Source organism: Oreochromis niloticus, linkage group LG9 (assembly GCF_001858045.2).
Source record: "Oreochromis niloticus isolate F11D_XX linkage group LG9, O_niloticus_UMD_NMBU, whole genome shotgun sequence".
Lineage (NCBI taxonomy): Eukaryota > Metazoa > Chordata > Actinopteri > Cichliformes > Cichlidae > Oreochromis > Oreochromis niloticus.
In genome coordinates, this window is record NC_031974.2 from 18,749,020 (window position 1) to 18,766,013 (window position 16,994).

At 43.7% G+C, this 16,994-nt stretch overlaps 1 protein-coding gene across 2 annotated transcripts in view; it reads left to right on the top strand.

The window, feature by feature from the left end:
- LOC102082737 (extracellular matrix protein FRAS1) overlaps positions 1–16,994 on the top strand; it is a 473,764-nt gene that overhangs the window by 226,142 nt on the left and 230,628 nt on the right. The window lies entirely within an intron of this gene.

Below are 16,994 nucleotides of genomic sequence, written 5' to 3' on the forward strand. Positions count from 1 at the left end.
TTTCCAGTGTTGTGCTGCAGTTTGCCAGCGCTTTGCAGGTCCTGCCAATGTTTTGCTGTTGTTGCTACTGAGCGAGGTTCTGTTTGTATGTGGTTCCTTCACACTAGCGCCACCCTGCACTACAAGGCAGAGAAGAGAGAGAGAGTAGAAAAAGGGGGGGACTCCCATCGCCTCAAAAACCCCTCCATAGTCTCCCCCCCTCCATCTCTCCATGCTGGGCAGGATGAATTAGCCCAGGGACAAAAGGCTTTGTGGGCTGGCCATGAAAGGCCTATTAACCATACTGCATCCCCCAGAGGCCCTGCCCGCAGGACACCGCCTCCCAGAATGCCACTCTCTCAGCAGGCCGCAATCCCAGCATGCACCGCTTCCCTTCAGCACTAACCCCTGTCACCCCTGAGCCTCGCTGTAGAGCCCCACACAGATTGTCATGTAGATGATAATAAATGCTGTTATGAAAGTAATGGAGGGTGAGAAGCAGAGAAGGAGGCTGTCAGCGGTGGGTGAGCATGCGGTGTGATTTGTGCAGTTTACCCACAAAGACTCTGGGCTGGATGGAGCGAGAGCACCGGGTGAGTTTTGGGTGTCGGCTGTCAGGTGTGAATCCATCCAGTGTCATTACTGAAAGGTGCATTGTTCATTAGCGAGGGGATTTTTCTTTTCCTCAAGGGTCTCAGCTTTGCAGTGGCTCCTCTTCAACCTCTTCGCCCCATTGTTTACCCGGGATCCATGACAACGACCCGCTCTCTCCCTCCGTCTCTGTATCCTGCTGACCTTAGCAGCTGTGTCACTTCCTCGGTGTGACAAAACCGGAATGAATCGCACACACTTGTGTTTTGTGGTGCAAAGGTGTACTAAATCAACGCGCTTAATCTCACATTAATGGGGGAAAAAAAGCAGAAGAGGAATCACGTTTGCTCTCTTTTCCTCACTCTTAGTGGGTGGTTATCGATTAGCTGTCATCAACAGAACTTTGCGTTACTGCACACGTCAAAAATGGCGATGATGCTCTCTGCTCTCCTCACCTTTAGTCTCTGTTATAAGCCATTAATCTTGTGTTGTCTCTCTCCCCGTTTCTTTCTCGATATTTCCCATCTGTCTCCTTCTTTTAGAGCTGCATGTTCCTGATGTGTGTTTACTGATCCTTTCGATCATGCCAAGTGTGTTTTGTTGTATTGCATGTTGTGTTGTGTCATCTCTCTACGTCTGTCTGTCTCTCTACACTTTCCCCTTACTCCTACCTGTAATACCGGAAAATAAAGCATTTGACTGTTCAGTTTCTGAAACAACATAAAGCGCCATGACACGATCACGGGTGCAAATTGTGGGGGAAGTCATTATTTCATCCCTTGGCGAATTCCTAAGCTTGCTCACTTAAAAACAAACAAACAGTCTCCAGTTTTTATGGTAGTTTCATTTTAATGGAGAGAGACAGAATATCAAAGAAAGTCCAGAAAAAACACATCACATAAAAGTTATGAAATGATTTGAATGTCATTGAGTGTCACTGAGTGAAATAAGTATTTGATCCCCTACAACCAAACCCGAATTCTGGCTTGCACTGATTGGCTTTGTGCCCATGTGGCACACAGATTACTATCAATCAAGTCAATCAATTACAGATTCTCCTCATTTTAAATCATTATGTGTATAAAGCTCAAATCATTTTCTCCCATTCCAACTTCTCCAACACCATGGGGGAGATCGAAGAGCTGTCAAAGGTTGGAAGGTTGGTTGGACTGAGCAATAAGACCATCAGGAAGAAGTTTGGAACGTTCCCATTACTCCAACCAGTAAAGCCGATTGCAAGACTCCCTGCCGGAAGTTCCTTCTTGACAAAAAGGAGACATTTTTACCTCAAAGTGGGATCATTTGATTATTTGTTTTCTCTTTGTGACAACATAAAGCGCTCTGATTATCAGTGCAAACTGGTGCCATATATGCCTCTAGGTTTATATTGTTAACTGGTAATTATGAGAAAGTGTGTTACAGATCATTTTACAGAGTAACATGACAGTAATGTAATGAGTTGTATAACAAATGTCTTTCTCTTGGGTGTAATTAAGCAACGTACTGCATGCAACACTGATCACAACAATGAGGGGAAATACCTCCAACATGCACAAACATTTGACCACACAGCATGTAATTAAATGCATGAATGTGACATCTTTGATAAGATGCTTAGAGACGATGGTGACTCTCAAAGTGGAGCCAATGAGAACTGACAAGGGAATCAATAAGGAGTCGAATTGATGAGAGATATTGATAATGGAATGACTAAATTCTTATAAATTCCCATCCCTACTGAATCCAGAGAAGCTTTTGGATCCACTCAGTTTTCTCATATCCAATTTCATCTCACTTCCAAAAGGTGGGCAAAGCCACACAATTCCATCCATAACTTCTAACAAACCAACCAACACACAGGCTGACCAAACCAATCACATAAATCCACATAAAAACAATCCTTGGCAGACATAGAAAGAGACAAAAACACCCAAAACAAAACAAAACCTAAAATGGGGAATATAATAACATGGGTTCAATAACATTTAATCTGTTTAAGCATTCCCAAAACGCATCTAAGATCTAATAAAATTCTAGGGTCCATTAAGTCCGTCATGCCTATCCTCAGCTTGGAGAATTAAAGCAGACTGCTCCACGGATAGCGAGTCCATCAAATCTTGATGCAGTTCTCCATGCTGAAACCGTTTGGCTTGCATTGTTTCGGTCTGGTTTGTTGTTTGTTCCGTTTGGCTGAGGGTAAGGCCAACATTAGAAATGCAGACCCAGTATTAATTTCAAATGGGCCATTGCACGAGCGCAGCGGAGGTGCTGGTGCAGGGGTGAAACAAAACAAATGCACGATTGTCCGTGCTCCAGACAAACCAGTTTGTACGGCAAGTTGTCCGACCCTGTCTGGAGGCTAAAGGGTTTCTGTGTGAATTGAAAAGGCGCCCTCATAAGGCAAGTCCTCAGGGAGAAGAGAGATGTGATGGGGATAACAGCTCGGGCTTTCAGTCCCACCGCCAAAACATTCAGTGTCTAGCAGAGAGACATGTATAGTGGATGAAATGGGAAGCAAGGATACTAGTGCATTAAATCTGCCATACAGTGTATTCTATAGTGTATTCTGCTCAAGTCTGCCAATTAGAATATGAAATGAGAGGCTGGAGAAAACAGCAGCGCACAAATGTTGTCTTCATTATTCAAATAATCTTAAAAAAAAAGAATAATTTTTACTCATGCCGCTGTGGGAACTCTCTCGGGTCTATCAGCCAAAGCTTGTTTTTCATTTTACTGCAGTGTAAAAACATGACAGCGGGGCAGACATATGATGCGGGTTGATGGCATGTCTCTGCTTGCAAATAACCTTTTTGCACCACAGTTTAATCATTCCTCCAGATTCAGCGAGATCACTGTTATTGCACGGTGTAAGATTCAAAGGTTCACCGTTTCATGACTGTTAAAGAAACGGGGAACGATAACACGGACCACAGATTTGTTATCGTGTATGCGGAGACTGTATTAAGATATATTTGAAAGTAATCCATTCCTTTTCAGTGAAAACAGCAACGAGCCAGAGCTCAGCGGGAGTTTCAGGGCTCATCCGAGCATCACAGGACCAACTGGTGTCTGCGTGAGCGCCCTCGGTCATGGTTCGTATCGTTACAATAACCCTCACATTCAAACAACAGGTGCTTCTGTGCAGTCCAGTGTCATCATAAAAGGCCTTTCTGTCCATGACACATTATCCCATTACAGTGCCCAAATAAAAGATTTGATGAAGCACAATGGGAGGTAAAGTCAACAGTACAGTGGCAGCAGTAGTACTTTCTGGCATTTTCTTCACATATACGGCTAAAAATAAACTCATGCGAGCTGAAAAACTGCAGACTACATGTCAGAGCTGTCCGAGAGGGAGTTTTTCCACGAGTACTTTTTCTAACTTTCATTCCTCTGCTCCTAAATTAAAAAAGAAAAAAAAAATCACAGACGGAGCTCATGGGAACATGTCTTCATGGAGAAGTAAATGATGTTATTTTATGACCTTTCAACTGTAACTCTATGCATGTGATTTATTCAAAATCCCGAGGAGGATAAAGTGCACAAATCCTTTATGTTAGAGTCATATTTTGGCAGAGAGCCTGTAATGATATTAATACCACTGTTACATCCGTTAGTCTGCTTTAGTATAAAAAAAGAAAATCTTCCTCCTCCATTCATCTGCAGCTGAAGCAAATACATTAAAACAGTAAATGTCTCACAAACATCGACAGGTGTGGTTAGATTTGGTGTATGCGTAAACACATTTGGGGCTAGTTTACATAATGTAAACACCTTCAAAGTACCCTGTAGCCACCACAATGTGAGTGAGGAACAGCTTGATGAATGTGAACTGAAAACTTTATTTTCACCTGGATGATGAGGAGCTACTGAATAAGAGTCTCAGAGACATAATCAGCCTTAAATAAGCCTGCACATAACATTTCTTCATGTCTCCCCCATCATCACTAACCTCAGTTAGTCTTTCAGGCCCCTTAAAAATGGCTGCACTTCACACTCTGAAGTTATCATGCAGTCCCTCTCTAAATCAGGGGTGTCAAACATAAGGCCAGGGGGCCTGGATAAGCTCGGCAGAGACTCAAATCTGGCCCACGGGATGGCTCAGTAAAAAAACATTTTGATTACAGGAGGCAATTTTCATACCATATGATTGTCATCCGTACTCAGAATTGCATCTAAATATTTGGCCCGGTGCCACTGTGATGCGTATCCACATCCAGACAAGGGAAGTAATCAGTTGTTAATATTCAGCCGCTCTCCGCACTCACATAAATCAGACATGAGGTTTCACTCTCCCACATCATTCGCACATTTAAGTTCGTTTGCAGTCACTGATGTTACAAAGCAAACATTTAGTTTGTTTGGTTTAGTTAATTTGTTTCATTCGTTTCAACGCACTTTATGACACCACAGTGTTTTCTAAATGATGGTGTGCACATTTGTCTGCCTCAGTCCGTCCTGGTTTGAGGAAATGAGGACGCTGATGGCAGAGATGGGTGAAATACAGACACCAACTGGACTGAACCATCTGAAAGAATACTATCCCTGTAGTTCCCCCTATGGCCACTTAAAATAGCTTACTCCACTTCCATATAGCCTTACTTGTGCAGGTCAGTTTATTGAGTTAGCTGCTTGTTTTTGTGTGTAGAGTTCTGTTTAGCTGACCTCTTTTATGGGCCCAGCTATTTCTTAAAATTTTCATTGCTGTGCACTTTAGAGATCATTTTACTTTTTTGGGTACACCCTTTTCATATTAAAATCACCTGTGCCTGTTTGTCCTTTGAGTGCTTGTTCTCTTGCAGCTGCCTTTCATGCAATACCATCTGTAAGGCCAGTGTTTTCTAAGCTAATTATCAACATTATGGTTTAGTTCTGATCAGCTTTTATTTCTCATGAGGGCCTCCTGCCTGTTTTCTTTGGGAGGGGGGTCTCCCCACCTATTTAAAACAGCCAAAACTTAAGGAATTGTATGTATCAGCATGTAGTTGTTGAATTTTTTACTGGAAATAATAAAAAGGAGACAGCGGGACTCTCCCAAATGGGGACAAAAATCTGTACAATATGATATTTTATGACTTTCTTTGTTTTGCATGAAATTTGATTGTGCAAAAGTTTACTTTCATCTGTCGGTAACCACAGCTGCCAATTAAATGTAATGAAGCGCAATAAAACTGAAACTATAACAGTTCCAGTACACGAGCGGGGCAAACACACTCCCCTGTTTCTGAGCTTGCCTCAGCCTTTCAGAAACATGCTGAAGTGCGCCTTTCGGCTTCTTCTCCAGACATTCAATCAAACTTCTCATCAAAACTGAGAGAGAATAGATTTATGACGTCTCTTGTTTTCTTTTTTTAGACGTCTCCTCCGCACAGATGGAGCATCTTATAGTTTAGCTGTGCATCGCCGCCTCGAGTGTTTTTCATATCCGGAGATTTTACTGTTCTTTTCCATTCTTTCTAACCCAAAGCTTACCCTCTTGGTGTGTGTGTGTGTGTGTGTGTGTGTGTGTGGATGAGGAGGGTAATAGGCTGTTATTGGGTCTCATTCCAGTGCGATTGCTGTTGAGACAGAGATCCAGGCTCAGGTGGGGTCGGACCTCAGGCTGAGTTACTGTGTGTGTGTGTCATGATGTGGAATGTGCTGTGTGACTGCTCTGATTGGACATTGGTTTTCTTCACAGAGGTAACTCATATCTGGACTGAGACTAAAACACTATAATTTTCTCTGTTTTTTTTTTTAATTGTACCAAGCCAACAGTGATGACATTTGTTTGCCGAGTTTAATTTGGTTTATTTTATTTACTGTGTTTACTTATTTGTTCCAGAGTTTGAAACCTTTTCCAATCTGTAAGTCGTTTCCACAGTGGAAAAGTTTATGAAGCAGTTTTCTTTCTTCTATTTAAGTCATTTCAAGTTGGATTATTGCTTACTTCCCGCCATTGATTTGTAAAAAAAAATCTGGGATCTTCGGATGCAGGAAGGCTTTACTTTCCTTCATTCTAAATGGGAACTGTGTGCAAAAAAAGTGTGAAATAATGAGGGGAGTTTAATATAAAAGTCACAAGCTGCTAAGATAAATGAATGACAAACCAACCTAAAAGAGTTTTACAGTGCAACCATATCTGCCTTTAGCCCGGGTCAGTACATTTAATAGATAAAACTCTAAGCTTTGTTAGTCCAGAGATTTTGATCTTGCGATTTTTCCAGTAATTGTTTGCCTTCAACAAACCCTCAAACATAACCAGTGTGTTGCAACATGGAAAGAATCCTCTTACTGACACAATCTGACAGCAGCACGCCGGGCTCTCGCCGTCTCACACTGCCGTCTCCTCTCTCGAGTTTTATCAGCGTGGCCGTGCAGTGACTGGTGCAGGGCTGTAAATATCGGCCCGGCTCTTTGTGGTATTAAAGCTTAAGTGGCCTGTAGTCTCAAAGTTGTGACTTTATATCCCTATTGGAGTGAAGTGTGAGTTTTGACTCGAGCTCTTAACTGTGTCCAGATGCGGCAGACACTCCTAATTGGACCTGGAGCCAGTTAAATCCAAGAGCCTCTCGGCTCTGCTCAGCTCATATAACTGCTTGGCCCAAGGTTGGCCTGAGCTGCCCCTGCTGTACTTCACTTTTTAAACAACAAACATTAATGTCTGAATAGGCGTGCTATTCTGTTGCTCCATCTGCCTCTTCTTGTTTTTGCTCTCTGGTTTTGTCTTGAGAGACTCAGATGAATAACAGCCCATCGGAGGAGCTTCATGGTACAGAAGCTTGAATAGTAAAGTTAAGTTATAGGCACAAGCAGTGCTGCTGGAAAGGTCAAAAGGTTGAGTGGCAGCCAGGGTCAGAGAGTGTACGGTGTATATCGGAGGTTTGGGAGCAAAGAGCAAAGCAGGGAGGGGAAAACATCCCCCCCCAAAAAAACCCTGACGTGGGTGAAAGTCTGACATTCCACCTTTTATCAAGCACCTGGTTTTATCATCCAAATCCTCCCTGCATATGGTTTTATTTGAATCCGTCTCTCTGTCACTCCCCCATCGTTTCTTAGACGTCTCTCATTCCTCCCATCATCCATCTTGGCTTTTGCTTCTCCTCCCTTATTTTGACTCACTCCCTCCCTCATCCCCCCCCCTATCATCTATCTGCCATACCTCCCTCTTTCCATCGCTCCCTCTCTCTGACTTCCTGCCTTCCAGTCTGCCAGACGGTCATAATTAACGAGGAAAGCGATAGTCCCCCTGGCCCTCGGGAGCCCTCTCCACTCACTGCCCTTAGAGAGAGAAATGCTTGGTGTGTGTGTGTGCGCGTACACACATCCACAAATACACACACACACAGATCCTTGTTCCCCCCCGTACCTCCAGACTTGGCCTATAGTCCCACTCCACTCAATGCGTCTTTATGTTCAGCGTCAGCAGTGAAGCATGATCTCACCCCCTCCAATAGACACACCAAATGACTTACAGAGACTCCCAAACACAGGCCGCAAACCTACTATCCAAGAGCAATAACACACACACACTCACACACGCACAAGCTGTCCACTGGCAGCTGCTCTTATTATGACTAATTCTGATGAGGAAGCAGGAGAAAGTAAAGAAAATTAACTAAGGCTGCCTGGTTCACTGTGCTTTTTCTCAGCGTTAAGTGATTTTGTGTGTCTGACTCATGTGTTGCAATAAATCACAAGACAGACTTTCCTTTATAGCCCTACCTGTGCATACATTTATATTACTGTGTGTGTGTGTGTGTCTGTTTATGTGTCAGTGCCCTCTTGCCTTGGCATGTCCCCCCACCCCTCCCCCCTCCTCCCTCAGTTCTTGGAGGCAGATCCCAGATCAGAGGGCAGGGAGCTGATAAGGAGCAGCACTGATGCTATCTGTCAGTCACCGCCGGAGGGCGGGGCTCAGAGCCAGGCGGTCAGGGCTCTCCGTCCCTCGGCTCTCCCCTCCTTTCTTATCTAAACAAACAAGATGCTTTCACATACTGGCACACAGGGGGTGGACACAATAACAGGAACACCTTGTACATTAGGTCAGCACAACAAGCTGCACGATGCTAACAAGCCGATGAAGATCATTACACTCTGATGCTTTTGTGGCGGTTTGAGGGAGACAGCAATTTATGGGTTTGATTTTCTGACTCTGGCTGTGAAGTTTTATCTCCACAAACCACAGTTCACTCAACAACCGCACAGATTTAAGGTTTCGCTTCTGTTTCCGTTTCTCAGACCCAAAATCTGCATTAATTTTAAAGGTAAATGGCTGAAAAACAAGTTTCATAATCAAACGTTGCATGACTTATTTTGAAGATTAAAATGAGAAAAATGAATAAAGGCTATCATATAATAGAAAAGAAACAGAGGCAGGTGGATCCATATTCCTCGGACATCACAGTGAGTAAACTATGATACTTTTGCGCTTAGAGGCAAAAAAAAAAAAAACAGCAATCACAATCTCTATTGTTTGCACAGCTACAATTAAGTTTTTCAAATACTGTTTTCATCCTAGCACCTGTTTCCTCTCTGTGCATGTATATGCACACACGCCTCAGTGTTTGTTCAGCCCTAAATGTGTGCAGGTACATGTGCCGGCGAGTGTGAGTGTGTCTGTGTGAGTGTGTGTGTTGGTCCCACAGTGTAAATATTGTGTTGTGCTCTAGTAACAGCTCTTCCTCTGACTCTCCAGTAGCAGCACGCTCTGCTGTTTATTTTCCTTCCTGACGGACGACTTCTTATCAAATAAGCAGACACTGCCTTCTAGCCTGCTGTCCAACCATGCGCTCCCAGAGGATATCCCGCCCCCCTTTTTCCTCCAGTCTGTCGTACAGTGGAGCCTCTGCTCACTCATGATGACTGACAACCAGATGAACCACTCACACCGCTGTCAGCCTGTGTGAGCTGTACCAGCAGTGACTGGTAGTCTCGCAGCTCACCTCGCGGGAGGTGGATGTGCCTGATGCTGTGTGATGAGCAGATCCAGGGCTCACATATGCACTGAGTGTTTCTCCAGAGATACCCACGTAATCACATCCAGAGCAGATGTGACAGTGTTTTCTCTCTGTTCCCATGGCTGCCCCCTCAGTTATGACAGAGAGATAAGGGGTGATGGTGGCTTCCACAATGTGGGCTTTTATGAGTCAATATGGGTCTGGAGAGTCACTGCAGATGCTTGAAGCAGAGCTGCAGAGTGAGTAAATGACTCTTTCACAAGATAACAAATATGTAGGGTTGAATTTTGCAGATAATTTCCCATAGATGCAGTCATTACAAAAAAAAAGACAATTGTAATATTTCACCATATAGAAGTAATAAAGAGATGGAACAACTAATGTATGATGCTGATAGTGTGGCAACTTTTTTCAGTACAATGACATGAGGGCTACCCGTAAGCTTGTAAAAACAGCTGTAACTGTCTTTTATAGCTCTCTATAAAAATCCCCAGTAGACTGTATATAAGGGATGAATGTAGCAACAATGATATCACCTAGTGGTTTGTGGATTACCATTCTAGATTCTCAGGTTTGGCTTTTCTGGCTGTTGTTGCCTTGTTTCTTTTAATACAAATGAACACTGAACAGACAAGCCGTGGCTCTGGCTGACAAGTACACTCTATGCCATTGTAGTAGCTACTTATAAATCCCCCCACCTTAAAGCATGCTCTGATTTATTATATTTTACTCTAAATGGGACCACAGGAAATGAATATTGTGCAATACTAATGAACTTGAAACAAGTAATTTAGGCCTTAAAAATATTAGAAAATTTGTTTGCCAAGGTTATAAATGAAGAGAGAAGTATGGTCATTTTCTCATAGACTTCTATGCAATCTGACATATTGCTGCAACCACAGGAGTCGCCTCCTGCTGGCTATAAGAAAGAATACACTTCACACTTACTTTCTTTTTCGGACTCAAAGAACACAGGTCTATGAACCAGACACAGAGGATCCAACAAATGGCATCTGGTAGCATAGGGGAAAGTTGTTGTTGTTGTTTGTTTTTTTTACATATGGCATAGGGGAAAGGTTACAGGTGTGCTGGTGTGCTGATTCGTACTAGAAACAAAAAGTTGGGATTTCTCAAGAAATGCTGTTTTTGAGCTTTCCTTTTACATCTTTCTCTCCTGTGAGCTTCTCGACTTTATGCACAATATTAAAACGCCCAAGAACCCCTTTAAAGGGCATAAAAGTTAGTACTCCATCTCTAAAATCTGGACTATGAACCTTACTTTTTCCAAATTTGCGTCATTTTTTACTGTAACGCATGAGAACCACCCACGTTGAATATTTTGGAAACTTACGTGGCCAAGAAAACTAATTCACTGTCTTTTTCTTTACACTCTCAGGTAGAACACATCCTAACTGAAACCACCTGGCTATTATGAGCCCCCTCTCCCCCGTCAAGCCTCCTCCCACCTGCATGCATGCGTGTGTGTGTGTGTCAGGAAAAACAGGAGTGAGTAACCACTGGCCGTACTGAACGATGCATGGTTGTGATTACATGTTTATGTCCATATTTGTAAGTCTGCTGGAAGGCGTCTGTGTGTGTGTGTGTGTAGGGGCTGACGACAGAGTGTGTGTACATGTGTATGTGTGAGAATGAAAGTGTGTACACTGCAAGTTGTGAGAGTAAATAAACGCAGTGCAGCGGGGACTCACGTGGCGTTATTATCAGAGCTCAGAGAAAAGACAAACTGTTTTTTCACTCCGGTTTAATTCACACCACCTTCTGCTGCCTCCTCCCTTTCCCCACGACCCACCACAGTATACACATACACACATGCACGCACGCAATCGCAGCCCCCACCGCCCCAAATTCAACACATGGCTCCAATCAGGGAATTATTTTTAGCACTTCATGTTTCCGTGCAAGAATTCTAATCACTTGTATTGTGATTTTTTTTTTTTTTTTTTTTGTCAGTTTGTACACTTGCAGGCTGTGTGTATGAATGAACTTCACGGTCCGAACTCCATAAACGGACCCTTTATAGTCTCACAGAGGTGAAGCCGAGAGCGTTTGAGCCACTTTGGCTTTTTCCTTTTTCTGCATATGCTGCCGCTTGATTGCAATTGTATCCCAGCAGCTTTGTGATTGGGGAATTTTTCAAAATGGCCCAGAAAAAGGCCAGTCTTCTGCGGAATCGCTTACTTTGATGATTGCAAAAAAAAAAAAATTCCACAAAATAAAGTTTGGCTTGGAAACCACAGATCAAACACGCACACACACAAGGACTAGTACAGTATGCAAACTCACACACTCACAATTTGCGGTACACTGAGGCATTCTTTCTCCCTCGTTCTCTCTCATACACACATGCACACACACTAACTTACACTCATTAATCTGGGTAGACTCAGGAAACCACTCCAGCGAGCTGGCTGGAGGCCCCGGGAGGGGTGGAGGGGTGGAAGGGGGAGAAAGGGGGGGGGGGATCAAAGTGAGGACGAGAGGAGCAGGCTCGCTGAAAAGAAACAGCAGAAGAGGGAAGAAAGGAGAAAAGAAAGTTTGGAGAGGGAAGAAAAGAGAAAGGAAAATTTCCTTTGCTCTTGAGCTATGAGAATACAGGAAGGAGAGAGGATCTGAAACCCCTCGATTTAATGAACTGGGAAGGTAGCGAGTGTGTGTGTGTGCGTGCGAGATCGTGTGTATGTGTCCATCCATACCTTGGGGATGTGACTGAGGTGCACGTGAAAGTATGTAAGACAAGAAACGGGCAGTGTTTTAAACATAAAATGAACTTTCGAACAAAAAAGTAAAAACCGCTGAATGAAAAAACACACTCAGTTTTACTCATACACACACACACACACACACACACTGTACACACAGGTTGAGACATACGTGTACGCGCACACACTCGCACACATGTGTGCACGCTTCTCCCCCCTAAAAGCTCCACAGGGAGGGTCGACAGTCCTTAAGAAAATATTCCCCAAAGCACTAATTAGAAAAACGATGGTGCTCGTTAATAGCCAGTCCCCCCCCCCCCCCCCCCCCCCCCCAGACACACACACACACTCATGCACACATCCCCCTACATCTAAACACTATCCTGGCTGCTCCCCTCCCCTCTCCACCCTACCTCACCCCCCAAGTCTGGCAGAAGAAGAAGAAAAAAAAAGAAAATACAAAAACAAAACAAAAAAGATTCTGGCAGAAGGAGAAGAGAGCGTTCCACTGGCAGGCCTGGGTCAGGGCCCTATTTACCTACCGCAGCACTGCTCCTTCTCCCTCACAGCACCGAGCACCTCCCCTCGACACCGAAACCTGACCCTCCGTCTCCTTCTGAATCACACACGAACATATATCCATACACATAAACCAGCCCAGAAGTAAAGTGGCACATGGTCTTCGTTAAAAGGTTCTGGGCTTCCAGTGAAACCCAATCTCACGTCGGAGTTATTCCTCCTCATTTCTTAAACTTGACTTCAGTAAATGTAAAAAGAGGAGGAGTTGTATTTTTTCCCCCCTTTTCTGTCCTCCTCGATCATTCCCTTTTCTCCCCCTCCGTTCTCTTATCCTGATTAAGTTGCGGAGTGGAAAAAAAAGACGCTGAGTGAAACAGCCAAAGGATTTCTCGAGCCTTTATTATCCATCACTGGAACCAGTTCAGGAAAACTGAGAGCAAGGGAGAAGAACAATAGCTCGGACTTTCTCAGACAAAGCAGGGCAGTTTAGTTACACACACGCATGCACACACGCATGATACATGCAAAGTTTCCTCACCCAAGGCTCAATAAAAGCAGGTGAGGTTGCAATTTCAGGGAATCAATTTGTTTCCTCCCCGCTCTCTTAGCTCTCTATCTGTTGCTGACATTTCCTCCTCGTACCATAGCGGAGCCCAACCGCCTATTACCACACCACACAGGCCCTTATTAAATGTATATATAGTCACGCTTCAGACCAGGAGACACTTTCTCACACAAAGACTGAGAAGAGAGAACACAGGGTCATACAACAAACTCCTCTCATGAAAGAATACAGGCGCAGGCAGGGAGGGAAACTGAAGCTTGACCAAGATCCAAAATGGCCTCAGCTTGTGTGGGCGGATGAAGACAGTCAAATCCAACACGCCTGCGTCTTGTTTCATGGTGTGTGCCCCCCCAAAAAAGTGTGTGCCTCTCTGTCACGCTCCTCTCCAGCACTCATTAGAAACATCTCACTTAGGGTAACAGTGTTATTTCAGTGTTTGTAGCTCGTTATGGGAGTGTTTTTCCTGTGGCGTGGCCCTCGCTGGGAGTGTGTGTGTGTGTGTGTGTGAGGAGAAAGGGAAGGGAGGAGGGTGAGGTAGGGGGAGAGAAGGGGAGACTTCTAAAACATGGGGTGAGAGCATAGGAACATAGAGTGTGATTCCAGATGTGTTTTTTACTGCTCTGGCTGGGATGACAGGGCTGTAAAGAAACTCTCTCGAGTAGCCTGAAGAGGGAGAGAGAAGGGGGGAGAAGGAGGAGTGAAATGCTCGGTGGCTTAATGCCCTCGGGGGCGAAGTCTGAGAAGATTTGGGGAACAGGAGAAAGGTTGAGGAGAGGGTGATGGTGAACATTGAGGGGTTTGGAAGAAGTTAAGTGTGGGGCAGTTTTTAGGGCCTCTGGGACTCAAATGGTGGAGGCTCAGGAAGGGGGAGGAAAGGGGGCAGGCGAGAGGGCGAGCGCAAAGACAGAGTGTAATATGTTTTCCTGGCAAAAACGATATACTTTATTGGCTCAGGTGTGCAGAGCCAAGAGTCTGGAACTGCACACGGTGACTGGGGAGTAGTGGATGTCATAGTGAGCTGTGTAGTTGTGTGTTCATATTCAAATGCAGTGTGTCTATGAGTAAGAAATGGAGGAGGACCAAGAGAAACAGAGAGAAGGGAAAGAAAGGAGTAGGCCTGGTAGGTAGCGTCTGCTTGTGTGGAAAATGGATAGGAAAAAACATAAGAATTTCCTGTTCCCTGTAGTAAATGTTTATGATTTCTGAATAACTAAAAAAAACCCCTGAAAAACTGAAAGAGACCAAAGAGCTGAATCTCAGGCCTCAGTAAGCATGTTAAATGTTAAAGTTCATGACAGTACAATTAGAAAAACAGTGAATAAGTATGGCTTGTTTGGAAGGATTGCCAAGAGAAAGCCTGAAACATGGCAGCACAGCTTAAAATTGAAAAAGTCTTATGGGACAGTGTCCTCTGGACAGATGAGGCCAAACTGGAGATGTTTGGTCATAATGCACAGCACCAAATTTGATGAAAACCAAACAGCACATCAGCACAAACACCTCATACCAGCTGTCAGTCACAGTGGTGAGGGGTCATAACATGGTCTTGTTTTACAGCCAGCACCTTGCAGTCACTGAGTCGACCATGAACTCGTTTGTACACCAAATTATTCTACAGTCAAATATGAGGCCGTTTGTCTGATTTGGGCCTGACGCTTGGCCCAAACTGAATCATGTTACAGGACAATGATCCCACAATGAAGTGCCACACCACTCCCATGTTAGGACAATAATAGTAAGAAAAGAGCCAGGCTGTTTCCCCGTTACACTTTTCTAATCTAACAATTAAAGACTTCTGACTACTGTACTAGCATTAAAGTGATATATTGCACTACCAGCTAACTCTATGTCCAAAATGTCTAAATATTGCTTTAAGTCGGAGCCCTGAGAAGGACTTTAATCTAGACTACATAACTTCAGCTGAACAGAAGCCAGTGTGGCCTCAAGTGACAATTATGGGATAAGAGTAAAAGCAAAAACATGTTGCAACAGTAGCAAAGAAGAAAGGAGCCATAAAGACATAGTAGTCGCCTACTATCTGAAAGGGGGGGATGATTAACTGAGTCAGTAGCACAATAGTATCTAACATCAGCCACCATAAACTACTGGCCATGCCAAAACTAGGAGGGGTAGAAGTCCTGAAAGGAGTTGAGTTTAGGCCTCAACTTTTTAGCTGAAAGAGGAAGACTGGAGAAGAGTGTTATCTTCTTCTACTTCTTCTTTTAAAAGTAGTTAAAGGGTCTCACATTAAGATTCAGCATTCCAAAAAAGAAAGGTAATTTAGGTCATTCTTATCAAGACTGCATGTTTGGCCATCGGTTCTTCTGGTTATGATAAAACTGAACTCACTTAGTTAACTGTCTGCTGTTTCAGCATTCACCTCTCATACTTACTGTTCAATCCTGATCACTGTCAAAAAATTTCTGTGAGCTCACTTTCGGTTTCAAATGAAGCGGTTTAGATCATTTCTCTTGTTTATACCCGGCGTGATCGTCTGACCAATCATCTTTCTCGCAAGACTCTATTGTTGACTCAGTGCTCCCAAATCTCAGTAATTACTTCGGTGAGTCACCTAAAATCTTTTCGCAACTGAGAGAAACTATGGCCACGACTGCAAAAATAAGACCCAGGTTGAATTATCCTCTGACACAACTTTGAAAGAAAAAAAAAAATCACATGATTTAAAAGCAGGTCTGGTTTATTTCAAGCATGAAATGGGTGTGGAAAAAAGGAAAAAGGTGTGACTGAGAAACAAAAAAGACTTGAAAGGAAGGGAAACGGTATCACGACGGAGAAATGTGTGTAGTGTGTGTGTTTAGTGTGATCCAGTGCAGCTATTCCTGCAGCTTGTTAGTCATGGTCGTTAATACGCGCCTGTTTTATGGGATCTCTTCAAAGGCTGATGTGGTGTTTCATCTCAACCTTACCTTTTCCACGCAGACGCGGACAGAGTGGGGATGAGGAGGAAAGGACGTGGAAGGGCCCGGGATTAACAGAAGAAGACATTTTCATGAGTTGTGGCTTCAGAAAATAGTGTAAAAAACCAAAGGAAGAGAAGAAGAAAACACAAGAATTAAAAAGAGAAAGAGACAGAAAGAGTACCTGAAGGTTTAATAAAAGGCGACTGATTACACAGGCTTGCCATTTTATTTGGTACACAATTTCAACTATTCCTTAATGCAAATTTCTAATCAACCAATCAAATGATAGCAACTCAATCCACTGCCAGACAGGCTGGTCTGAATTCTTCTGAATCTGATGATCTACTGGGATTTTCCCACACAACCATCTCAAGAGAACGGTCCCAAAAGAGAAAATATTCAGTGAGCGGCAGTTCTCTGGAAGAAAATGTCTTGTTGATGTCAGAGGTCAGAGGAGACTGGCCAGACGGCCTCAAGCTTATAGGAAGGCAACAGTAACTCAAATAACCACCTGTTACAACCCAGAATGCAGAAGACCATCTTCGAATGCACAAATGTTGAAGCATGAAGCAGACAGGCTATGGTAGCAGAAAACAATGGGTCCCTTAGTATCAACTGAGCACTGCCTTTATAACCACAGTGCTGCTTCCGGCAGGATGACGCACTGTTTCACAAACCTCAAATCATCTCAAACTGGTGTCTTGAACATGAAAATGAGCTCACTGTAATTCAGTGACTCCACAGTCACCAGAACTCAATC